The sequence below is a fragment of the Lynx canadensis genome, chromosome C2 (genome assembly GCF_007474595.2).
Source record: "Lynx canadensis isolate LIC74 chromosome C2, mLynCan4.pri.v2, whole genome shotgun sequence".
Classification (NCBI taxonomy): Eukaryota; Metazoa; Chordata; class Mammalia; order Carnivora; family Felidae; genus Lynx; species Lynx canadensis.
The window spans coordinates 5,880,584-5,906,182 of NC_044311.2; the positions used below are offsets into that span (position 1 = coordinate 5,880,584).

The 25,599-nt window shown below is 46.8% G+C and overlaps 1 protein-coding gene across 7 annotated transcripts in view; it reads left to right on the top strand.

Moving 5' to 3' along the window:
- The window catches only part of CTDSPL (CTD small phosphatase like), a 121,144-nt gene that overhangs the window by 58,137 nt on the left and 37,408 nt on the right, over positions 1-25,599 (top strand). The window lies entirely within an intron of this gene.

A 25,599-nucleotide genomic window follows, 5' to 3' on the forward strand; every position in this document is an offset into this window, starting at 1 on the left:
TAAGCCCTTAATCCAATGGACTTGTGTCCTTATAAGAAGAGGAGAAGATACACAGAGATAGAGGCGCACAGGGAGAAGTCCACATGATGGTGGAGGCAGATGTTGGAGTGGTCCATCTACAGACCAAGGGGTGCTAAGGATTGCCAGCAAACACCAGATGCTAGAAGAAGCAAAGGATTCTCCCTGCAAGTTAAGGAGGGCATATGGTTCTGCCAATACCTGGATTTCAGACTTCTGGCCTTCAGAGCTGTGAAACGGTAAATTTCTGTCATTCTAAGCCACCCAGCTGAAGTGCCTTTGATATGGAAACCCTAAAAAACTAATACATTGCTGTATGCTGCACAGAGGACTTTCCCAGAAACCATACTGTTTGTTCTGCACAACTATCCTGACATAAGGTGGGCAGGTGGGTGGTGCTACATGACATGAGTTTGAGAAACTGAGGCCCAGAGAGGAAGCATCTAGGCGGCACATTCTAGGTGCACAAGTCACAGGCTAGGTGCACGAGTTAGGATGTATGTAGATGTCCCACTTCTTTCTACCCACCGAAATGCCATAATTTTTGTTCAGTTTCATCACATCTCTCTAGTGTCCTAGGTCAAGAGAGACCAGCGACCCTGTGCTGATGCTCATTGCTTTGTAGTTGAAAAGAATAGAACATTTACCTGACTGGGCAGTGCACACATTCATTTTTGTGTTCATTCATTTGTTCAGCAGACACTTACTGAGCACTAAGGTCCTATGCCTGTCTGAGGTCGGGCATAGTACAGGGAAGGACAAATGCAGGAAGGATAGAACGAGAACTCAGTTTCTTTCCTCAAGAGCTCACAGTCCAATGGCAGAGAAGATACATCTTCACAACTAAATCATTATAGCTTTTAAGATGGAACTTAACATTGAGTATGAATGATTTTACTCATACAAAGTGAGTTTTCCACTCTGGTTAATGTACAAATGAAATGTAAGAAAGCATTTGTATATCCAGTTTAATATTTATGGCATGTCTTTTGCCCTAAAGTGTTAGAAACTCTCATTCTAATTATTTAGAAAATTGTCTGCCGATAAATTGTCCTAAATTACAGCCCAATATAGATTAATAAATTTAGATATTATTGGATTGATGTCATCTAGTTGAAAATGTAGCCTTCCAGCCAATGCCAGACTGCAGTGTACTAGATATAGTTTTACTATTAAATGTTTCTGTTTAGCACACAGTGTTAGTCATCATATGTTTATTTATAATTTTCAAAGGAACGTTAAAGGAAGTGTCAGGCAGTTCTTGTCCTCAGCCAGAGACAAACTGTAAGTGATGAAACCTTCATTCTTTGATTCGTCCAACCTTAATTTGAGTGTCCAGGCAGTGGGGATATGGTGTTGAATAAGACGCAAATAAGCAAAGCATAAAATTCAGCGCTGTTGGATTTGACAGCAAAAATTCGAGAAAAGAGCTGGATGAGCCAAATGCCCAAAGGCATGGTAGGAATTAAGGAAGAGAAATGTGGGTTGGATTTGGGGGGAAGAATGTCGGAAAGTTTCACGGAGCTGGGCCTTATGTGAGAACAGGTTAGGGGCTAGAGGAAGGCCTGGCAGGTGTACGAAGCTAGGAGAGGTGGGGAGCAGAGGCAGAGGCAGGGGCAGGGAGGAAACCCGAAGCATACAGAAGGTGCTCCAGAAAGGACATAGGCTCAGTATACTCAGTTTAACATGCATTTTTGCTCTGTTGAGTAAGAGAACAGACCTCAGGCCTGGAGCTCGAAGTTACAGTCTCTGTCCGCCCCTAACCAGCTCTGACTTTGTGCAGGTCACTTCATTTCTCTGTACCTTTAGTAAGGAAATGAAAATCTGCCTGGTATCAGGACATTGCTAACTTGGCAGAGCCCCTTTGTCCCCTGCGCAACCTGCCTTCATTGCTTGTTTCATCAAGCCAAGGCTTTGCCAGCTCTGGAAGTCTCAATGTCTGCTGGGGCTGGCTGGGGTCCCTGTGGGCCCTGTACCTGTTCTCAGTGCCACGCCCCTGCTTCCAGATTGGCTCATTCCCTTTAGAGACATTTGTGGAATATTTCCCAAGCCTTCTTGCACTTAGTGTATTTCTTGGAGCATACCCCCCTCCCCCAACCAGCCTATAAATGTGGTTTGCCTCTCCCTAGGAATATCATCTGGGCTCCCGTTTCTAGAGGATTCTAACTTTATTCTGTCCTTCCAATCACATTCTGTGTTCATATCAACCAGTTCTCTTACTAGTTCTCCATCCCATGTTCCCTTGCCTGAATAAGATCACAGACAAATAGACTAAAACTTGTATTGCTTTATGGTGACTAGACATTGTATTCTTCAATTACGGTAGAGTTGTTTTTTGTTTGTCTTTTTGCACCAGCTAGGATCTTAACTAAAGGACAGTGCCTGGAGCTTGGAAAGTTTCAGTCATTCACCCAACAAACAGGAGTAATTATCAGTGATTGGGCCCTCTGCTGTTAGCCTGTCAGAATGGTGAAGAAAGTACTGTTCCTTCCCTCCAAGCTCCCGAAGGGGAAACAAGGCCTGTAGAACAAGTGGAGAGAACCCTAAGGGACATTGTGGGAGTGGCAGGAGCACCTTTTATTGTAATAGGATTTGTGTCCATGGGAATATTTGTTGCTTAAAAGAGTATACATAATATAAAAATAGATAATGTGTGATATCCATTTGATGCATTAAAGCATTATTTGATGCTTTAAAGTTTGGAAACTGTCCTTTTCTATAGAAGAAGACACTCCACCATGGATTCTGGACCCTTCGGAAACTGTACTTAGGGGTCTCACGATCAGAGGACCCTTGCTATTTCCAGGAGTCTGCTCCAAGAAGGGACCCCCTCACCTGAGAACATTTCAAACAGTTTCCTCAATGTAGAATTTAGAGCTTTTCCCTTCCCTGGAGAAACAGTAGTGGAATTTTGCCTCAAGTTCATAATTAACACAACGTGATAGAACAGAGTCTCTGAATATGTTTTCACCTCCATCTGTATTTTAAAAGTGAAGTGTGAGGTAGAGACCGGAATAGGAGTAGGTGGGGCAGGTGTGGAGGACAGTTTCCAGGGAGATTTGATGACAGTAGGTATTTGCTAATCCCAAAGCAGGTCCCGGAGAAGCTTGAGGGATTGGTGGGAGGCTGCAGTTTCAGGAGTTGGGGAATCAGCAGATGGGAGCCTGCAGCCGAGGGAGGGTCATCAGAGACCAAATGGGAGGGGGACCAGGGCTCCCCTTCTTCAGGGTAATGGGCTGGCCATCAGCCTCTGCCCTCCAGCTCCTGGAGGGCCTCAGGGAAGACAGAACGTGCTTGGCAGGGCCTCAGGAGAGACAGAACGAAGTTCAAGCCAGTTTGCAGGGCATTCCCCTCAGTGAGTAAGCCCTTTGCAGGGCATTCCCCTCAGTGAGTGAGCCCGGTGAAGGTGCCCACAGGGTGGTTGGAGAAGGGAGCTGGCCAATGCAGGCAGGAGCCAGAGAGCTCATTTAAGAGGGTGGAGAGTTCTTGAAGCCCTGAGGGTGATTCCTTCTTTTGGGCTCTGCTAGAGGCTTAAATAACACTCATATATTCTCCCCTAGTTCTGGAGGTGCGAAATCAAATCCATTTCGCTGGATGAGAGTCAGAGTGTTAGTAGAGCTGGGTCCTTCTGTAGGCTGGACGAGAGAGTTTGTTTCCTGACCTTTTCTGGCTTCTGGGGCACCTGCGTTCTTTAGCTCAAGACCCCACCCTTACTTTACTTCAGCCTTTTGTTACTTTTTCGCATCTCCTACTTCCTATGGTGACCTTCTCGGCATCCTTATGATTATATATAGGGTCCATTTGAATAACCAGGGTAATCTCCCCATCTCTAGATCCCTAATGGGATCGACTATGCTAGTTTCCTTTGCCAGAGAGGTTCCAGAGATCAGTGTTTGGCGGGGAGTATCATTCAACCTACTGTAGGACAGAAGGGATTTAGCTAAATCGTGAGAAACCGTTTCTGGATGAAAGACAGGAATTCCTCTCTCCGCTTTGAGGTTTTTGAGGGTGCGGTGCGGCACCCCGTCTTGGGGGCTGAACTGGCCGGGCCGCCAGAGCTGAGCTCCTCAGACCTTCCCTCCAGCAGACGGAACGCCGCCCGGCCTGTGCCAGGTCTCGGTGAGACTGAGCACCGCGGGGGCAGCTCTCTCCAGAGCCGACTCGTCTGCTCCTGGAAGCAGGGGTGTGAGCTGCTAGCACTGCTCAGGAAGGAAGCAGTCTTCTCTTCCTTCTGATTGGCAGGCTGGGCTGTTGTGTAGCTTTGCTCCCCCTCAGATCAGCTGTGCGCTGTGCTTCCGCAGGCTGGGAACATCTGCCCTGGAGGTTTAACATCGGAGCGGAGGGCGGGAGAGGCCCAGCTGGGCGCCCCGGCAGGAGGTGTGTGGGAGGCCCGGGCTTTTCCTCACTTGGGTCTGTGGATGGTCCAGGGCCAGGCACAGGGCATTTTCAACCTGGAAACATCCTCATAAAGAGTGGTATTTTTTCGGGGCGCCTGGGTGGCGCAGTCGGTTAAGCGTCCGACTTCAGCCAGGTCATGATCTCACGGTCCGTGAGTTCGAGCCCCGCGTCAGGCTCTGGGCTGATGGCTCGGAGCCTGGAGCCTGTTTCCGATTCTGTGTCTCCCTCTCTCTCTGCCCCTCCCCCATTCATGCTCTGTCTCTCTCTGTCCCAAAAATAAATAAAAAACGTTGAAAAAAAAATTTGAAAAAAAAAAAAAAAAAAGAGTGGTATTTTTTCAACGAGCGACCTTTTGTGAGAGAAGACCAGCACCTGGTTCATGACCGCCGGTCCCTTTCAACCCTGCCCCCCGGTGCTCTCAGTCACTCGGGATTTAATGTGGATGCCTCCCACTTGCCATATGGACAGGGGCAAGTATTTTGGCCTGATTAGCTCACTTGGGTGTAAGAGGACCGAATGGTTCTGCCCAGGTCTAGTCTCTTCCCCGCCCCAACTTCCACGAGCCCTGCTGCCCTCTGCATTTCGTAGCCCCGTGGGCCCGGCTCCACCAGACATGGATTTGCATCCCTGACCCTCGGTCTCTGCCAGCCTCGGTGAACCAGCACCCTCATGACAGGAGCAGGAGAGCGGGGGAGCCGAGAGAGACCTCCTAAAACTTTCTCGCCCGTGATTTTCTCTCTCACATCCTCTGGGGGTGACCAGCACAGGGCCTTTATTTCCCAGGTAAGAGTTTCCCTTGCCTGCGGAAAAGGATGTTGGGGACTGATGCTGTCTGGGATTCTTTGCACCGCTCACATCTGAGGAGTGGCTCCTCCTTCTGTGCTTGACTGACTGGCAAAGCACGTGCCCCGTGGCACCGTCTTTTCCAGGCGGGACAGAGGCCCAGAGAGTGTGCGGGCCCAGCGCCTGGCTGCTGGACACGTCTGACCCGTGCCGTAGTCGACACACCCACGCTTAGAGGCCGTGTTATAGGTAGTTGGGTGTCTGTGTGCCTGTCGCCTCCCACTAGCTAGTATGGGTGTTTCCCAAGGACAGAGTCACTTCTTCATTTAACTGCTTTTAAGCTCTCGGTGCCTAGGCCGCATCTGGCACATAGCTGGTGTGAGAAAGCAGTCCCGACCCCTACAATGACCACCACCACCGCATGTACACAGTGCGTGCAACTTTTATGTTGATACGCAACTGTTATGACTTTCTGAGGCCTGTGAGGCCTTACCTCTGTGGTAAGCGAACATGCCCCCCGTAAGGCAGCGGTCATTACAACTCCTGATCGTCCTGGGACGGCGCGTTTCTTCTCTTTGTGCCCTGTTGTCTTGGACCTTGCCTCTGTGGAGTTCACGTGTGCTTGAGGACTTCTTCCCAGGCCATGGGGAATGAAGACCTCTGCTTGGGGGAGGAGAGGTATCCAGGGACAGTCCCGTGGAGGGGAGTGAGGGCAGCCACATCCAGCAGCCGCTGCAGGTTACTCTGTCCTGTCCTCAGACCTGCAGTGCTGTGGAGCGTAAAGGCCAGGCTCTGTCCCCAGACTCAGCCTGAGCGGCCTGAGAGGAGTGCCCCGAGGTACGTGAAGCAGCAGCAAGGGCCAGCTGGTTTCCCAGAGTGAAGTCAGCTCTCAGGACAGGAGCTGGACTGAGAACTCCCCATTGCTCCGTCCCGTGGAGAGATTCTCCCGCCTCTGCCCAGGCTAGAGGATCAGGGTGTTACCTTACTAAGGGAGCTAGCAGGAATCCTTGTATCTAGTGCCAGATAAGTCTTTACTGAATAGGTTGCTACTCTTTTTCCTCCTAAAGGCAGCTCTGTTGAGTCATGGGTTAAATCAGCTTTTATGGGCACCTTATCCCTCTTTGTCACACAGTGTTTATGGGATAGCGTTCCAGATCCCAGACGAGCGAGGCTGGTGACCACAGCCTGCTCTCCAACCGGGGCCTTGCCACCTCCCGGCTTGGGGCGCTGAAGCATCTCTGCGGAAGGACCACCTCCAAGGCTGTAGTCCAGCCCAGGCTCAGAGCCCGCAGGCCTGCAGGACTCTCCCGGCCTCCGGCCATCTGATGAGCCAGGGCCGCATTTCCATCACAGACAGTAAGGGGTGAGTTCATGAAGCATCCTTACCACTTACCTTCTCTCCTGTAACATTACCGCAACCCAGTCTGAGGCAAGGGCCGCCCCCGCCCCGGGGGGCTGTAAGCAGCAAAGGGCCTAACCACATCTGCATCTCAGAAGAGACTGCTCTGAAAGGGGGGGGGGGGGGGGGCAGAGAGACCTGTCACCAGTCAGGATGTGGCACAGGTCCCGGGGAGGGAGGAGTGGTGGCGTGGGCCACGATGACAGCTGAGCAGCCGGGAGAGGAGCCTGGGCCTGGCAGCGGGCGGACCGTGGGGGATGCGGATGGAGAAGCTGAGCTCACTGTCTGTGTTGCTGGTGTTCTTGAAGTGATAGTGAAGTAGGCAACTGGAGGAAGGAACCCTGAGCTCTTCTTCTGGGGCACCCTGAATGCTGTGAAGAATTCCAGGGGACTGCATCCCAACGGGTAGTTCAAGCGTGTTCTTAAAATATCTGCTCTTGGCAGAATGGAACTCTGTGTAGGAAGAATCACATGGTACTTCGTATTCCGTGTTCAGTCCCCAAAGTGTGGGGTTGATTTTGAAATACGTGGTTTAAGCATTTTTTCTCTTGAGAGGTTTCTTGGGGTCGTTTGTTAATATTTTTTCCCATTTATAAAGGTTACATACCCTAGAAGATTCCTGGTTAAGGAACAAGTAGCCAAAAAGATTTCTTGTGAAGTCACGCTCTTATGGAAATTAAAAATGTACAGTTAACAACTGTAGACTGTCGACAGTGACATTTAATGTGCATATTTCCATCTGAATTATTAAATGCTTAGCTAGTTGATGCGAACAAGCCTTCCAGGTATTCCTTGCTTCTCTCTCTTTTTTTTTTTAAATGAAACGACACACTTACAAAGCAATAGAAAATCCAGACAATATTAAGTCACTTATTTAGGCTGTCAGGAAAACTACAACCGTAGGAAGGCAACGACACAAACATATGATTTGATGAAATTTCAAAATTAATCTGAAAACGTCTGTCCATATGCATGAGAGCTGATGCCTGTTTTCTTCAGACTGTCACAAGCACAGCCTCTCGTGTTTACCTTTCCCTTGTTAAAACGAAATGGGGGAGTTTCTGTGTTTGAAAACTGGGAACAAGGACAGCTGGTCTCTTGCCATATGCTTCAAACTGGCCCAAGGTGAAATTTTCCTCGTCTGGACATTCTTAACGGTAGGAATTGAGAGCTCATTGTGATTCGTGCTGAAGCTGTTTCCATTATTTGGCCTGAGGAGAGAGAAGGAGCGCTGTGTGTCCTGTTTATGTGATGAAAATAAATTTCTCTGGGCCGGCCATTTGCTCTTTTGTCCCTTGTGGTTGCTGTCCCACGATTGGGAGGCTTGTTTATCCATGCGAAAAGGGAATTCGAAGGGGTTATGAAGTCCAGAGTTGATATTTGAGAGACTGAAAAGGATAGATGGCCCCGTGCCAACAACTTTTACTTTTTACTTGGAGATTCCCCTGTATCGTAGTTACCGGCCTTTCCAGCAACGGTCTACAAAAGGGCACCGTGAGGAATTATCCCGGTGGGTAATGCGTAAAATCTTCTGGGCTCGTGTTGATCTTCCTGCCTCCATAATTGCAAAATAACGACAAAAGTAAATATTTGGGACCAGGTTTATTTTGGTCAGACGAGTTCCAGTCTGGTTTCTAAAATTAGGAATTCTGCGGGATGCACGTGGTTTGGGGCATCCTGCCAGAGAACTTTGTCTCAGGGATGTACAGTTCTCTTATTTGTTGTTGCTTGCTTGGAAATGTGCATCCAAACCTCCTCTCATGTCTGTCCATCTGTGCAGACCCACCGCCGATGGTAGGAAGGCTCTACCCAGCTAATTTGGGTAGGCTCCCTCCCTCCTGTCCTCACCCCTGCTTGGAGAGGATCTGAGCTGCCGTCTGTCCTTCATACATTGCCAGACAGGCCTTCCAAGAGCACAGCTTTCCTCCTGTCACTGTCCCTCCTCAGAGCATTCACCTCCCCCCTCAAACACACACGCTGCCTTCAGGCTAAAGGCCCTCCCCACTGTGGTGCTATCTGGTGTGGGACATCCTCTGCCACCAGCCAAATTGGCCTCCTCGTTGCCCCTCAAACACACTGGCTACTTGCTTGCCCTTGTAACTTTCCATTTCCCCCATATAAACGTCCCTCCATATCCCCTCTGTCCATCTTTCCGGGCCCAGCAGCAGCCCCATTCCCCCCAGGAAATTGTTCTGTCCAAGGGAAACCTTAGCCAACCACTGTGGATACTTGCCTGCATCATCCGACGTTGCCATGTTCCCTCAAGCCCAGGAGGTACTCAGGAGGCATTTCTGTGTAGCCCTCTCTTTGGGTGTCAGGTTCCCCCCCTCAGGAAGCTGTCCTATAAAAGCTGCCCTCCCACTGCTGGTTCCTCGGCTTGTCTTTCTCCTCCACGCAGACTCATTCAGCGCTTTGTAGGATGTAGTAAGGGCTGCTGTTATTCTGCACCTCTAACTGGGGCTGTGTTTGGGGTGGGAGGAAGGCCTCATTCACAGGGCCTTGCCTTCATCTGCCTTCTGGGGTAGAGTAGGAGTAAGCACGGCCAGCCTCGTGGGCGTGCCTCCTGTGCTTCACAGAGTGCCCCACGCTTGGTTTAATGCTCTGCAGTTACTGTCTTGAAATTCTTACTTTTTTAACAACGGGCCCTGCGTTTTCATTTTGCACTGGGTCCTGCAAAGTAAGTGGTCCTGGGAGTAGGGCAGATGCTGACAGATAACACAAGGGTACAGAGACATTCTAGAAGGAATGCTGGGTGGGGTATGTGCGGAGGCCAGTGAAGGGTGGGTAACAGAATGGGAGAAAGAGAAGTGAAAGAGATACGTCAGTTGTGAGGGGCCTTCCTTGTAGGGGTGACAGTTCTCCAAAGCCATGGGTGGTGACTTCACAGGACCTGCCCTTGACTCTAAATAGATTTATTTAAGTTCTTTCTTTTAAGTCCCTCTTTCACCTCTTTCCTGCTTTGCTTTGATCCACAACACTTACCACCATCTGACGTACTCTATACTTTACACGTAATTATTGTCTGTCTCTTCCCACTGGAACATAAGTAAGCTCAGTGAAGGCAGGGATGTTTGTGAGTTTTGTCCACGTAGAACACTACCCGAAGGACAGGAGACGCTAACTAAGCATGTGCTGGTGAATTCACTGCCCTCTGGGGGCTGACAGTACTGTTAACTTGAGACCAGAAGGATGCCACCGAGGGGAGGTCTGTGAGGCCAGAGCAGGGTCACAGAGGAGACAGCAGGCTGGCTGACAGAAGGAAATTAAACAGTAACACAAGGTAAGTATGGATAAAACTCGACGAGCCAAATTCAGCAGAGCAGCAGAGCGAGGAAGAGAGCTTCTCTGAAGCCGCGCCTGGGACCTGAGAGGAACGGCCGTGGTGGATGAGCTCACAGGTGTCCAGCCTGCGCAAGAAACACCATTATTTTCTTATTTCTGCCCCCGTCATGGACCCCATGTCAATGCCACCAGATAAGCTATTAGGGAATTAATTTTTGTTCTCATTGGTGAATAGAGACATAATTATTTAAGGTGATTTTTCCCCCCGTTTTGAACCGGTATTTGGTATGATTGGATGGAGAGCAAGGTATAGGTATGGTTACACCTTAATTGCAGAACCAACGTAGAAGACTCTTCCGGGTGAGCTGGTTTGCTGCTTTGGCTAATGATTCTAATTAAGTACACTGGGAGAAGTTTGATCCAACGATAGCAGTTTTCAGTGGAATTTTACCAATGAATTGTGACTTTTACCCACAAGCACGAGCATTCCACAAGCAAATGCAGTCATTATGTCGAGGACGCTTGCAATGCTACTGCCCGGCAAGAGGGGTGATGAGCCGGAGTGAACGAGCCCCACCACCCGCTTGGGTCACCCGTAGGCCAGAGGGGGTGAGGCAGATACCCCATGGTGTGTTAGTCGTAATGATGGCGGGTAGAAAAGCGCACACAGACTCTGCAGTCTGGCGGCCTGAATACAAACTGCAGTTCAGCCACATGGTGGTTGTGCCTACTTGAGCGAAGTCTAGGTGCCCCACTTCCTGGACTGCTAGAATGAGGGTGATGATGCCTGCGCGAGGTGGGGATTGCGCACGATCAGTTGTGGGAGCTGCTGGCACAGGGCAGGTGACGTTCCATCAGTGGTGGTTGTGGCTTCCTTCCGAAGCCACTCTTTTGTTTTAATGTGATAAAAAAGCAAAACAACACATACAACGTGAAATCTACCCTCTAAATGAGTTTTAAGTGTGGGACAGCATTGTTGACTATATGAACGTGGTTGCACGTTAAATCTCCATAGAGCTGTTTCATCTTGCATGATGAAACTCTGTGCCCATTGAACAGCAATTCCTTCTTTCTCCTCCCCCAGCCCCTGGCAACCAACATTCTACTCTCTCCTTCCGTGAGTTTGACTACTTTAGATAGCTCATAGAAGTGGAATCGTATGCCGTATTTTTTTTATGTCTAGCTTACTTCAGTTAGCATCGTGTCCTCAAGGTTCACCCATTTGTAGCACATGACAGTATTTATTTTTTTTACGGTTGAATAATATTTGATTGTATGTATATACCACATTTTCTTTCTTCATCCATTGTTGGACATTCCAGTCGCTTCTGCCTCTTGGCTGTTGTTAATAGTGCTGCAGTGAACATGGGAGAGCAGATATCTCTTTGAGACCCTGTTTTCAGTTCATTTGGATAAGTACCCAGAAGTGGGATTGCTGGATCATATGTAGTGATCTTTCTAATGTTAAAAATACGGGATTTTGGCGGGGGGGGGGGGGGGGGGTGCCTGGGTGGCTCAGTTGGTTGAGCTTCCGACTTTGGCTCAGGTCATGATCTCACGGATTGTGAGTTCGAGCCCCACATCAGGATCTGTGCTGACAGCTCGGAGCCTGGAGCCTGCTTCAGATTCTGTGTCTCCCTTTCTCTCTGCCCCTCCCCTGCTTGCTTGCTCTCTCTCTCTCTCTCTCAAAAATAAATCAATGTTAAAAAAAATTTTTTTTAAATATGGGATTTTTAATTTGGGGGGAAACTTCCATATTGTTTTCCACAGCAACTGCACCATTTTACATTTCCAGCAACAGTGCACAGGTGTTCCAGCTTCTCCACATACTCACCAACACTTGGTCTTTTCTCTTGTGTGTGTGTGTGTGTGTGTGTGTGTGTTTGGTTGTGTGTGTGTTTAAATAATGGTCATCCTTACAGGTATAAGATAATATTTCATGTGCTTTTGATTTGCATTTCCTTGATGATTAGTGATGTTGAGCATCCTTTCATTTGGCCATTGTATGTCTTTTTTTGGTTGTTGTTTATTTATTTTTGAGAGTGAGACAGAGCACAAGTAGGGGAGGGGCAGAGAGAGAGGGAGACACAGAATCCGAAGCAGGCTCCAGGCTCTGGGCTGTCAGCACAGAGCCCAATGCAGGGCGTGAACCCTTGAACTGAGAGATTGTGACCTGAGCTGAAGTTGGACGCTTAACTGAGAGCCACCCAGGCGCCCCCATTGTATGTCTTTTTTAAGAGAAATGTCTGTTCAAGTCTTCTGCCCATTTTTAAATTCAGATTATTTGTTTTGTTTGTTTTGCTGTTGAGTCATAGGAGTTCCTTACATATTTTGGGTATTAACCCCTTACCAGATACATGGTTTGCAAATATTTTCTCCCGTTTTGTAGGTCTGTTGGTGGTTTCCTTTGCTGTGCAGAAGCTTTCTAGTTTGATGTAGTCCTGCTTGTCTGATTTTTGCTTTTGTTGCCTATACTTTTGGTGTCCTATCTAAAAAAATCATTGCTAAGACCAACATTTTTCCCTGTTCTCTTCGATGAGTTTTATAATTTTAGGTCTTAAATCTTTAATGTACTTTTGAGTTGATTTTGTACTTGGTGTAATATAAGGGTCCAGTTATATTATTTTGCCTGTGGGTATACAGTTTTCAGAAATACCATTTGTTGAAGGGACTATACTTTCCTCAATGTGTAGACTTGACTCCATTGTTGAAGCCCCTTTGACTACGTATGTGTGAGTTTGTTTCTGGGCTGTCTGTTTTGTTCCATGAGTCTGTGTATCTGTCTTAATGCCAGCACCATACTGTTGGATAGCTTTGTGATATATTTTCAAGTCAGGAAATGTGAGCCCCCCAGCTTTGTTCTTCTTTCTCAAGACTGTTTTAGCTATTTGAGGTTCCATATGAATTTTAGGATTGTTTAATTCTATTTCTGCCAGAAAAAAAAAAAGGCCATTGGGATTTTAAGAGATTACACTGAATCTGTAGATTGCTTTGGGTAGTGTGAACATTTTAATAACATTAAGTCTTCAATCCATGAACACCTGCTGTCTTAGCATTTATTTGTGTCTTCTATAATTTCTTCACATTTTTTTAAGTAGGTTTCACACCCAATGTGGGGCGTGAACTCATGACCCTGAGATCAAGAGTCACACGCTCTACTGCCTGAGCCAGACAGGCGCCCCATGTTTGTGTCTTCTACAATTTCTTCCACCAGTTGTAGTTTTCAGTGTAAAAGGCTCTCGTCCCCTTGATTAAGTTTCACCAAAAAAATGAAAAAACTTTTTTGATGCTATTGAAAGTGCAATTGTTTTCTTAATTTCCTTTTCATTGTTGGATTGTTTGTTGTAAGCAGGTGGAAATGCAACCGATTTGGGCACATTTTGTCTCCAGCAACTTTGCAGAATTCATTTATTCGTTCTAGTAGTTTTTTATGGGATCTTTAGAGTTTTCTGTATATAAGATCATGTCATCTGTGAACTGAGATGGTTTTGCTTCTTTCTTAACAACTTAGATGCCTTTTATCTCTTTTCCTTGTCTAATTGCTCGGACTTTCACTACCTTGTTGAATCAAAGTGGCAAGTGGGCACCCTGCCTTGTTGCTGAGCCTAGAGGAAGAGCTTTCAGTTTTTCACTTTGAGTAGGATGTTAACTATGGGCTTTGGGTGGGGGCGGGGGGAGGGGGAGGGGAAGAAACCATAGGAAATCATAGGAAAGATATGTTTAACTGTAGCATAATAACAACAGCAAAACTATGGGCTTTTAGTATATACCCTTTATTATATTGAGATTATTTTCCTTTAAGTTCTATTTTTTTAGTATTTTATTATGAGATGGTGTTGAATTTTGTCAAATGCCTTTTTTTGCGTCTGTGGATGTGATCTGTGTTTCACTCTGTTAATGGAGTGTATCACGTTGATGGATTTGTGTGTGTTGAACCATCCTTGCATCCCAGGGATAAATCCCACCTGGTCATGGGACATGATCCGTTTACTATGCTGTTAAATTTGGTTTGCTAGTATTTTGTTAAGGATTTTTACATCTTTATCCATCAGGGATATTGGCCTGTGCTTTGCTTTTCTTGTAGGTCTTTGGCTTTGGTATCAGGATGAAGATGCCCTCGTAAAATGAGTGAAATGTTCTGACCTCTTTAATTATTGGGATGAGTTTGAGGGGAATTGGTATTAATTCTTCTTTAAATGTTTGATCGGATTCTGCAGTGAAGCCATCTGACCCTGGGCTTTTCTGTGTTGGGAGATTTTGATTATTGATTCAGTTTCCTTATTCATTATTGAACTGTTCAGGTTTTCTGTTTCTTCATGATTCAGTCTTGGTAGATTATATGTTTCTAGAAATTTATCCATTTCTTCTAGGTTATCCAATTTGTTGGCATATAATGTTTCATAGTAGTCTCATAATCTTTTTTTATTTCTGTGATATCAGTTGTTAATGCCTCCTCTTTCATTTTTTTATTTTGAGTTTTCTCTTTTTTTTTATTAGTTTACCTAAAGGTTTATCAGTTTTGTTGATCTATTCAAAAACCCAACTCTTAGTTTCATTGATTTTTTTCTTTTGTTTTTCTAGTCTTTATTTTGTTTATTTCTGTTATAACTATTTTTTATTTCCTTCCTTCTGCTAACTTTGGGCTTCGTTTGCTCAACTTTGGGCTTGGTTTACTCTTGTTTTTCCAATTCCTTGAGGTATAAAGTTAGGGTGTTTATTTGATAACATTCTTCTTTTGTTTTTCAAGTTTATTTATTTATTTTGAGGGGGGATGCAGGGCAGAGGGTGGGGGGGGGGGGGGGGGAAGATCCCAAGCATGCTCTGGGCTGTCAGCCGGAGCCTGACATGGAGCTTGAACTCATGAACCAGGAGATAGGACCTGAGCCAAAATCAAGAGTTGGACAGTTAACCAACTGAGCCACCCAAGTGCCCCATAATTCTTCTTGTTTAATGTAGGCATTTGCCACTCTAAACTTCCCTCTTCATACTGCTTTTTCTACATCCTGTAAGTTTTGGTATGTTGTGTTTTCATTTGTATTTGTCTCAGATATCTGTGATTTCTTTTTTGACCCATTGGTTATTCAAGTGTGTGTTGTTTAATTTCCACATATTTGTGAATTTTCCAAATTTCCTTCTGTTGATTTCTTGTTTAATTCCATTGTGGTCAGACAAGTTGTTTGGTACAATTTCAGTCTTCTTAAATTTGTTAAAACTTGCTTTGTGACCTAATGTGTGATCTGTCTTGGAGAATGTTCTTTGAGTACTTGAGAAGAATATGTATGGTGTTGCTGTTGGGTGCAGTGTTTTGTACATGTCTGTGAGGTCCATTTGGTCTCTTGTGTTATTCAGGTCTTCTGTTTGTCTTCTCTCTAGATGTTCTGTCCATTATTGAAATTTTCTACTATTAATGTGTCGCTGTCTGCTTTGCCCTTCATTTCTGCCCATGCTTGCTTCGTATATTTGTGTACTCTGGTGTTAGGTACATATATATTTATAATTGTTGTATTTCCAGTGAATTGACCCTTTTACCAGTAATGTTCTTTCTTCTTTGTCTCTAAGTATAGCCACTCTCCTCTCTTTTGTTACCATTTGCATGGAATATCTTTTTCCACCCTGTCACTTTCAGCCTTTGTGTGTTCTTAAATCTAAAGTGAGTCTCTTATAGACAGCAGGTAGTTGGATCTTATTTTTTTGTCCATTCAGCCACTGTATGTCTTTTGGTTGGGGACTTTAATCTATTAACATGTACTGATAGGGAAGGTCTTACTATTGCATTTTGTTTTCTGTCTTGTAACTTGTGGTCTCTCGTTTTTCTTTTTAGCTGTCTTGTGTGTCATTGACTTTTTTGTGTGGTGACATGTTTTTAATCCTTTCTCATTTTCTTTTGTGTCTCTTCTATAGGTATTTTCCTTATTGTTACCATGGGAGTTGTATAAAGTATCTTATAGTTACAACAGTCTATTCCAAGCTGATAACCAAGGCCACTTTTAATCTTGGCACAATTTTAAGGAATAAGGTACAACAAATGGATTGTTTAAACTTTCTCATTTTAACCTTCCCTTAATTACTTTGATGGAATTAACTAGAGTTAGTGGATGTATATTTCATGAGCCTAATGCAACCGAATCCCAATGGTATTTTTTTTTTTAGAACTTGATAAAGTGATTCTGACATTCATCTGGAAGCATAAAGGGTTAGACTATCCAAGAAATTTTCGAAAAAAATACAATAAACGGAGACCAGTACTGTTAACTATAAAATAGTGTATCTGCAGTAGCAAAGCTTTGTGTTACGGGCACAAGCAGAGGACTGGAGGGGAGCAGAGAGGGATGAAGAGAATGCCCCACTCAGTGTATGAAGATGAATTGTTTAATACATATTATTAGGATATTTAACCTTTGGGGGGAAACTAGGTAGATTTCATATATCCTATGTACAGAATAAACTCCAAACAGATAAAATTTTTACTTTAAAGATACTTTAAACTGAAAAAAGAACTAGAAGGTTGGCGGGCCGGGGCTGGGGCCGGGGCGGGGCGGTGGCATGCCTAGATGGCTCATTCGGGTAAGTGTCTGACTCTTGATTTCGGCTCAGGTCATGATCTCACGGTTTGTGAGTTTGAGCCCCACATTGGACTCTGTGCTGACAGCATGGAGCCTGCTTGAGATATTCATTCATTCTCTCTCTCTCTCTCTCTCTCTCTCTCTCTCTCTCTCTGCCCCTACCTTGCTCGTGTGCTCTCTCTCTCAAAATAAATAAACTTAATTAAAAAAAACTAAAAGAAAATGTAAGTGAATAGTATATCATATTAGGGTGGGAAGAAATCAGTTAAAAAATCATTTGATGGGGCACCTGGTTGGCTCAGTTGGGTGACCGACTTCTGCTCAGGTCATGATTTCACAGTCCCTGAGTCCGTGGGTTCGAGCCCCGCGTTGGGCTCTGTGCTGACAGCTCGGAGCCTGGAGCCTGCTTTGAGTTCTGTGTCCCCCTCTCTCTCTGCACCTCCCCACTCATGCTCGGTCTCTCTCTCTCAAAAATAAACAAACATTAAAAAAAATCGTTTGATTTGACTCCCTAACAACTTAAAACTTCTGTACATCTACAACCACCGTAAAAAACAAAAGGCCTAAAACAAACTGAGACTATTTCCAACATACAGAACGGTCCAAGGATTATGTCTCCAATTTGGACAAAGGAACTCTTAACAATCAAAGAAAAAAGTGGAAAAATAGGCAAAAAATATATAAGCCCAGTTCTCAGAAGCAGTACAAATGGTCAGAGGCGTAGGAGAGGTCACAACTCGGAGGTCGGAGGGCGATTGCGGAAATGCGCATGAAAGCGACATTGTTGCCATTTCTACTTTGCAGACGGGCAAAGGCTGTTTAAAGTCTCTGTGTTGGCACAGCCTCCGGGGGACACCCCACGGGTCGGGGGTGCACCGCGACACCGCCTCTCTAGGCAGCAGATGGTCCGCAGGACCTAGAGGCTCAGCATTTCTTCAAAGACTTTGGTCCCAGCGATTGCACTTCTAGGAATTTCTTCTAATAGGATAATCAGACACATAAAGTTATGTACACGTCCTCGCTGTAGTATCATTTTTCATGCTTCTTACTCATTATAATGCATGGTACATTACATAGAATTTCCACTTTAGTAGGTGGTACAAAATTCAAAGGATACTGAAAGGAAATGGAGTGAAAAAGCATTCTCCCTCCCTCCCAGTTCTGTCCTCCGTTTCTCTCCCATGGAGCAACCAGTTGCTTATAAATCCTTCCAGAGGTACTTTTTGCGCAGGTAAGAATGTACACGTGATTGTGCTTTTTAGTTTGTTAATTTGTTTAACTTTGTATTTGAAGGTCTGTGGTAGCACACTACCTGTACCATATGTACGTTGCTTTTCTCACTCAATAAATCTCAGAATGTGTTCCATTAGTAGTAGGCAATATAGTACAGAAGTTAAAAAGCACGCATTAGTTGGGTTGGAACAAACACTACTGTTTACGAGGTAGGTCATCTTGGACAAGTTTCTTAGCTTCTGGGGGCCTTAGTTTCCTCATCTATAAAAGGAGTATAGTATTAGCTCTTACACATAAGATCACTGAAGTGATTCAGTGAGTCACTATATAAAGTGCAGGAATAGCAGTTAGCACATCTTACGTAAGTGTTTGCTACCATCGGTGTGTGTAGAGCTGCAGCCTTTTAATAGCTGTATAATACTCCACACCAGGGATCTATTCCACTTTGTCCCATATTAGTGAACAACTAGATATTTCCTAACATTGCTGTTGCAAACAAATTGCAGCATTTGTTGTGACACTTTAAAAAAATTTTTTATTCAACGTTTATTTATTTTGGGGACAGAGAGAGACAGAGCATGAACGGGGGAGGGGCAGAGAGAGAGGGAGACACAGAATCGGAAACAGGCTCCAGGCTCTGAGCCATCAGCCCAGAGCCCGACGCGGAGCTCGAACTCCCGGACCGCGAGATCGTGACCTGGCTGAAGTCGGACGCTTAACCGACTGCGCCACCCAGGCGCCCCTAAAAAAATTTTTTAAAGCTTATTCATTTTTTGAGAGACGGAGACAGAGCACAAACGGGGGAGGGGCAGAGAGCGAGGGAGGCACAGAATCCGAAGCAAGCTCCAGGCTCCGAACTGTCAGCCCAGAGCCCGACGCGGGGCTCGAACTCACAAACCGCGAGATCATGACCTGAGCCGAAGTCGGACGCTTAACGGACTGAGCCACCCAGGCACCCTTGTTATGATACTTTTTTAAAGGAAACAGCATAAGTGTCCAAAGTTAGTTTAATTATGGCACAGTATATAGGCACACATGTGCAATATAGCCCATCAAAGTAAGGTTGTAGAAGGGTACCACATATGCAAAAATGCTCACATATATTTTTTAAGTAGAAGCAAACGTTTTTAATATTTATTCAATTGATTTCCATTATTAACATGAAGTAGATTATAGAAACTGGAAAACAATAGAAAAGTATAAAGTTAATAAAATAATAATTGACCCAGCCCTATGATCCAGAAATTGCCATGCTTACCGAACGTATTGGTGAATTTTATTTAATCTCTGTCTGAAAATTTGCACCAATTATTTCATAGGAAACAGAGGTTGTCACTTTGATTAAAAACATCTGGGAGCTGAGAGTTGGATTCCTCAGATAGGTTGGCGAGACGTGGGTGGCATAGGTGAAGCCGGCTTGGAGGAGGAGGCTTGCTGTGGACAAGAGGGCTTCCCAGGAAGCAGTATTGCTTGAGCTGACCTCTCTCTGAAGACTCACAGGCGCTGTTCCTTTGGTAGTCTCCCAGAAATGCTCATTGTGCTCTGTTTTGTCTCATACGTACACTCATTCAGTAAACATGTGTCACCACGGGCCCGTTTCTATGTCCGAGGGACTTGGGCACGAACACGATGCGTCGCAAGCTTGTGCGCCTGGAGCCTGTGTTCCGGATCTTGTCCAGAGACACCTGACAAGGCTGAAGACATAAGGAATGTACAGCACCAAGAGGTTTCACCTGCCAGTGACCATGAGCACTTTTCCACGGCTCTTCCTCGTGGCATTTCTTGTGGCTGCAAGGTTTTCTCTCCAGCTGGTATGCGTTAGTTTGATTAACCATTCCCACTCTGCTGGGCGTTCCGATGGTTTGCGGAAGACTTATGGTCTCCGACACATCGCTCGCCTGCTTTTCAAACGGATCGTTCCAGTCTCCAGCGTGACCAGCAACGTGTGAATGAAGGTGCCTCTGCCATCAACACCTTACCACCATTGGCTGTGTTGTTGTTTTTGTCATTTCTGTTCATTTAATTAACAGGCACAAAACGGAGCTTCATCGTTTCAACGTTCATTTATTTAATTACTGTTAAATTTTAACCTTTACTTCCTCTTAAGTGCATTTTCTGTTTGAGTCCTTTGTTCTGTTACTTCTTTTGGCTCTTGCTGTGAAAAGCGGACTCTGTACAGTGACGGCCGAGAGCTCAGATTCTGGACTCCCCCAGACCTGGTTTCTCTCCAGCCCTGTTACTTAGGAGCCGCGTGGCCTTGGGCCAGGGGTCTGGGAGGTGCTGAGGCGAGGAGGGCATTCCCAGCACAGGGGCACTCCCTGGAAGCTAAGTCACAGAGAGTTTGACTGCCTGGGTGCGTTCAGGGCACAGTGGACCCACTGTGTCTGGACTGATCTCATAGGGCCACCACAAGTATCCTTGGCTCACTGTGGAATTTTCTCAAGTGTGGCCTTTGGCGTGATGACAGGCAGCACAAGGCCTCATATCAGCTTTTTCTCCCTGGAAGTAAGACCCAAACCCAGAAGAGTACAGAGGAGCGAGGCAGGGAGGGCTAGTGGGAAGGCTGGAAGCTCTGTAGTCAGGCTGCTCTGGCTTTGAACCCCAGCACCTTCACCGCACAGTTGTAAGTACTCCGAGTCTCGGCTTCCTCGTCGGAAAACCGGGTGTCATCTCAGCACCGCACGCTGGGAAGGCCAGCCACGATTTATGTCAAGGGCCCCCGGCAAAGGAGGCGGCAGCTGATGAGGGCTGTTGGGAGCCAACAGGGAACAAGGGAGACATCCTACCATCATGGAAGGATGACATCGGGACTCCTCCTGCCCGGCCTTTAGTCACCGGCCCCTGCTCCTCCCCTGGATTCCTCATGGGTAGTGCCGCCCCTGCCCGTCGTGGGCTGTAGTGGGAAAAGAGCGATCAAAGGCACGTTTCTTCCAGAGGGCCGGGTGCAGTTCCCAGGGGAAATCTATCACTTGGAAATTGGAGAGGGACTGACTGGGTATCTCAGAAGGTGACCCTTTTGGTGACTAAGTCCTTTTTCTAGGAGAAAAGGATGTTTGGATGCTCAGCAGCCACATCTGCTTTTGAACTCTGTACGGTCTGTGCCCTGGCCTCTCCCCACCCCAACAGTCCCCCCCTTACCCTCCTATTATTCAAACAGAGGAAAGTTGTGTTTGTTGACCACTCTTTTGGGGTGGGAAAGGAATGTAATGTATGCATAGACTGCCCAGAATTTCCTGTTAGACACCCACTCCAAACCACGGCCCTGGGCTGCATTCCAGAGATTTGCAGCCCAGTCCTACAAGAGAAGAAAGGGTGCATTCATTTAAACGCCAGCGGCCGGTGAGAGGAACTCCCCCCCCTCCCAACTCAGAAAAAGGTGTCTAGCTTGTTCCCTAGTGATACAGTTGTGAATCCAGCTGCGTGGGCTCTTCAGGGTGTGCTCTGACATCCCCACACGTGAAGAAGCATTTTTTCCTTGGGAGACTCTGGTGGGCAGTTTTGCACCCTTAACAGCACCGGTGTCCATGCTGATGCTTGGACATGTTTCTAATGTTCTGCTGTGAATACTTGGACGCTACAAACCTGCTGTGGAATCCTTTCTTGATTCTGCTCTTGCAACAAGAAAGAAGCTAGCATGGAGGGCAGGTGTTGGTGCTTTGACACATTAGCAGTAGATGTGGTGTATCAAGTCCGTTTTCTCCTAGAAACTCTGTGGTGCTGGGTCTTTGGCACGGAGGCCGGCTTGGCACTGTGAGAGTTAAAGGCAAACCTTTGTTGTCTGTAGCTGCCAAGATGCAGTTCCTTGGCTTGGGGAGAAACCCGAATGACTTGGGATGGATTGATGGTAAGTAGCAATCACTTCGACCAACCAACGTTCCAGCTTCTCTGAGCTTCATCCTGAGCTACTCTTTTGACTGTGTAGGGGGGGTGTGTTTGGGGCAGTGGGAGTTTCAGGCCAGATGTGAGATAAGGACAGGTGGGTGGGGTGTTGACAAAGACAAGTTACGTGAAGCTCGGAGTTGGTGTAGACCCAGGAGGTTTTGGTCCTGAGACCAGGGGTTCAGGAAAGAGCCAGGGCCTCCTCACGGCTGTAACCCAAACCAGGTCAGAACGCAAGAACGGTTTAAGGGCCCGGGTTATGTGGCATGGGCTGCTCCCACACTGATGGAGAAACACTGGCTGCTTGAGGGGCAACAGCTCAGTTTCTGGACGCAGGAGGGAACCGGTTAGGTCAGGAAGTATCAGCGGAGGGCTAGAAATGCCCGTCTTGGCCTGTACATACCAACCGGCTGTGGATTCACTTGCACCCTCCATGCGTTGGCATAAACACCGTTTGATAGCTCCTCGGACCCGTCCCCTTCATCCCACCAGAGGACCGAACCGCACCGTCTGCCTCGGTGGACTTTGCCCAGACATTTCATGTGTTTAACTATAACACTTTCTTCCCAACCGGATTTCATATAAGAGTTCCTAGAAAAGGCCTGAGTCCTAGGCCTTTATTTTAAGCTTCACATGGGGAGCTGCTTTTTATTTGTTTAGTTTCTATGATTATTATTATTATTATACAAAGAAAGTATTGGATAGGAAGGAAGGAAGTAAAGTTTTAAGGAGCCACGTCAAGTTCTAAGTTTAGAATTCACATAACCAAAACCAAAATGGTTCTGCCTACATGTTTTCTCATAAAGCCAGGCTGTTTTTGTAAGGACTGTTGTCTGGAGACATGCTAACTTCTGAATGTTCACAGGGAGACATTGCTCAGTACCTAAATCAATCAATCTCTTCTTGCTTGTGTCTTAAGCTGCCGGTAGATCTTCTCTCTTGAGCACCATACGTGCTTTACAAACACGCATGTTTTTGCTGCATCCACACAACAGCCCTGCAGACGTAGGTATGAAGTGGCGTAGCTTAGGTAGATGAAGTCACACTGGCTAACACGTGGCAGGGAGGGACTCAAACCCCAAGAATCACTCCACAGCCCATTTTCTCTCCGTGTTAATTTATTTTTTTTTAATTTTAATTTTTTTATTTTTTATTTCCATGTAGCTTGTATTTAAAGTCAATTTTGGGGGCACCTGGGGGGCTCGGTTAAGCATCGGCTTCGGCTCAGGTCAAGATCTCACGGTTCGTGGGTTCAAGCCCCGCGTGGGGCTCTGTGCTGACAGCTCAGAGCCTGGAGCCTGCTTCGGATTCTGTGTCTCCCTCTCTCTGCCCCTCCCCTACTCATGCTCTCTCTCTCTCTCTCTCTTTCTCAAAACTAAACATTAAAGTCAATTTTTAATTAAGAAATTTCCATTCTAGGCTCTTTACCCAAAACGGTCCACATCTCTGATTTGCAGATATGGTATCCTGGAAATCTTTGATATGGATTGATAGCCTGTAACAGTCCATTTAAAATTTAAGCTCGGTGGTTCCAGTCGCAAGGTCAAACCGTGACATTTGCGGTCCAGATCCGCTCGTGCCACTCCCCATTTCCATAGAGCCAAATGCAGACTCATTGCATGGTTTACAAGGCTATCGTCCACCACGTCCGCACCCCCTCGCCACTGCTCTGATTTCTCAGATCCCTCGTGCTGTCTCTCACATCAGGCCCTTTACCAATGGCTATGTCCCCCACTTTCCTGCCCCCTCCAGCAATTTTGTGAAACCGTCAGCCCAGCTCAGAAAGCATTTCTTCTAAGAAATCACTCCTACCCACCCTCCAGTTGGGACTGTGTGCCCTGTGCTGCCCGTCACAGCAAGACGCAAACTGTACCAGAATCTCTTGTTCGGTGTCTCTCGTGCTAGACGTGAGCCACGTGAGGTGGGGACGGTGCCTGTGTGGTTCACCAGTGTTTGCACACCACCTCGACAGGGAGCTTACGTTTCCAGGGATAATCTTTTCCATCGCAAATAACATAAACCCAGAAAAACAGGTAATTTATTCTCTTATGTAACTCAGAATCCCGGGAAGGATCTGGTTTTAATGAAACCACGTCCCCAGATGGTGTTGTCGGCGATTCGTCCCTCTCCATGTCTCAGCCGCTTTTTCCTCCGTTCTGGCTCGTCCTCGGGTAGGTGCTTCTCACTTGGTGGCCAGAGCCACCAAAGGCTCCAGGTTTACGTCCTACCCATTTGGCAAGCCAGCGAAAAGAGAATATCCTTTCCAGTGGCTGTAGCGTGAATCCTGGGGCAGACTCTCCTTGGCCCAGGTTGGGTCAGATGCCAGTCAATCACGTGGCTCGAATTGGCCGGGCCTTGGTAATGGATGGAAAGCAGCTTGGGGCGGGGGAAGGCCGTAGGATTTTTAGACCCGGCCAGTCAGTATCCTGAGCCCTTTCAGAACCGAGTAAGTGTCAAGGAGGGGTGAGGCTGAGCAGCTCCATTCATTTCCCCCGCTGGCCTGGTTTTGAGAGCACCAGACGAGTCCAAGAGTGTTCAGGAAATTAGACAGTCCCCAGCCTCCCAAAGCTTCCTGTAGGCCCTAGAACAAACCTTGCTTAGTGGGAAGAGGCCCGGCTCCTCCCTCAGTGTGGAAGCAAGGCCGCTTTGGGCTGCTTCACCTCCTGGTGCAGAGAAGGGAAATCCTGAGCGGGCTGCCACTTTCCTTTCAGGGTGATGGCCTCCCCGGGGACTCACTCCTGCAGCTCTGTTTGTGGCTTCTACATGGTAAGCCATCTAAGGGTAGAAATTATAAGTAGCTCGCTGTCTCCAGGTTTAGGATTTTTTTTATCCTGTAAGTTAGTCTGTTAATTTGTTTGTCAGTTGGTTGTGGGGAAGACGTATATGACCTGAGGATGAAAATGGGATCTGGGGGCTGCGGGTGCTTTTTTTGCAAAGCTATGTACTGCCCTGCTTGGGCATCAGCTGCTCAGGGTCTCTGGGACATAAACAGATAGCATGTTTACTTGCAGAGAAATGTACCATTGGCCAGGGAAGAGACCGCTTTTCTTTTTCTTCCCCTGACTAAATTATTTGAGTGTGGCATAAAAACAAACACGGTGAGTTTATTGCAGTCTTTTCTCCCCCATTTGGCATGTTCCCTCCTTGATCTGACCTGATCGGCCAAGACTGTCTTCAGCATGGCACATGGACTTTGGAAACAGGCCCCCTTGGGTTCAGATCCTGGCACACGCAGTTACTAGTTGTATTTCTGCCGCGGTGAGATGGAAACCGAAGTGTTGATCTCCTTGGGTAGCCGTGCGGGTTACCTGAGATGAGAACTGAGAAGTACTGGAATTCAGAGGGCTGGTCCTCAGTGAACAGTGGTCACTATCCCTTCCCCACACTGCTGCTTGGAAGGCCTCTGTGCCTGGAGGTCCCCGTGGCCGGGCCTGGCCTACCGTGGGGGGCCCCAAGTAAGAAGACGGGGGTGCCCTATGACATGCACCCAGCCGTTCTCAAGGAAGATGAAACAGCCATCATTTCCAGGGGGTTATGGTTCTAAAGCTCATTGTTAGCAAATCAGGACCTTAAACTCACACTTACTTGGCCACTCGCCCACGCCTGTCCATGCCTGTCAAGTTGCCGGCAAAGAGTTTTTCAGTCTTTTCTCAGAATCTCCACGTGAATGCGTTTGGTTTTGCCGCTGGCAGAAGAGTACCCCAAGACTTTTAGCAGAAGTTTTGTGATCTCACGACGGGGAAGGTGGTGCACAAATCACTTAAGTACACAAAAAGGGGATCGTGCCAAAACTGCTTTTCGGGATAGATAAACTCCAACAGTTACCACGCGGACTCAGTGATTTCCTACGCTGGTACTTTCCCCATTAACCCTAAGCACGGGCCCTTTGTGGCCTCTGCCCAGAGTACGTTGACCCACCCAGAGGTGGTTTGTGGTGGGACAGCCCTGGATGCATTCCCAGGCACTGCTCCTGCCCCTCCAGGTTGTCAGTCTCCTCCCCTGAGGTGTGTTTTTCGTTTTATTCTCATTTTTGCCTTTCATTTC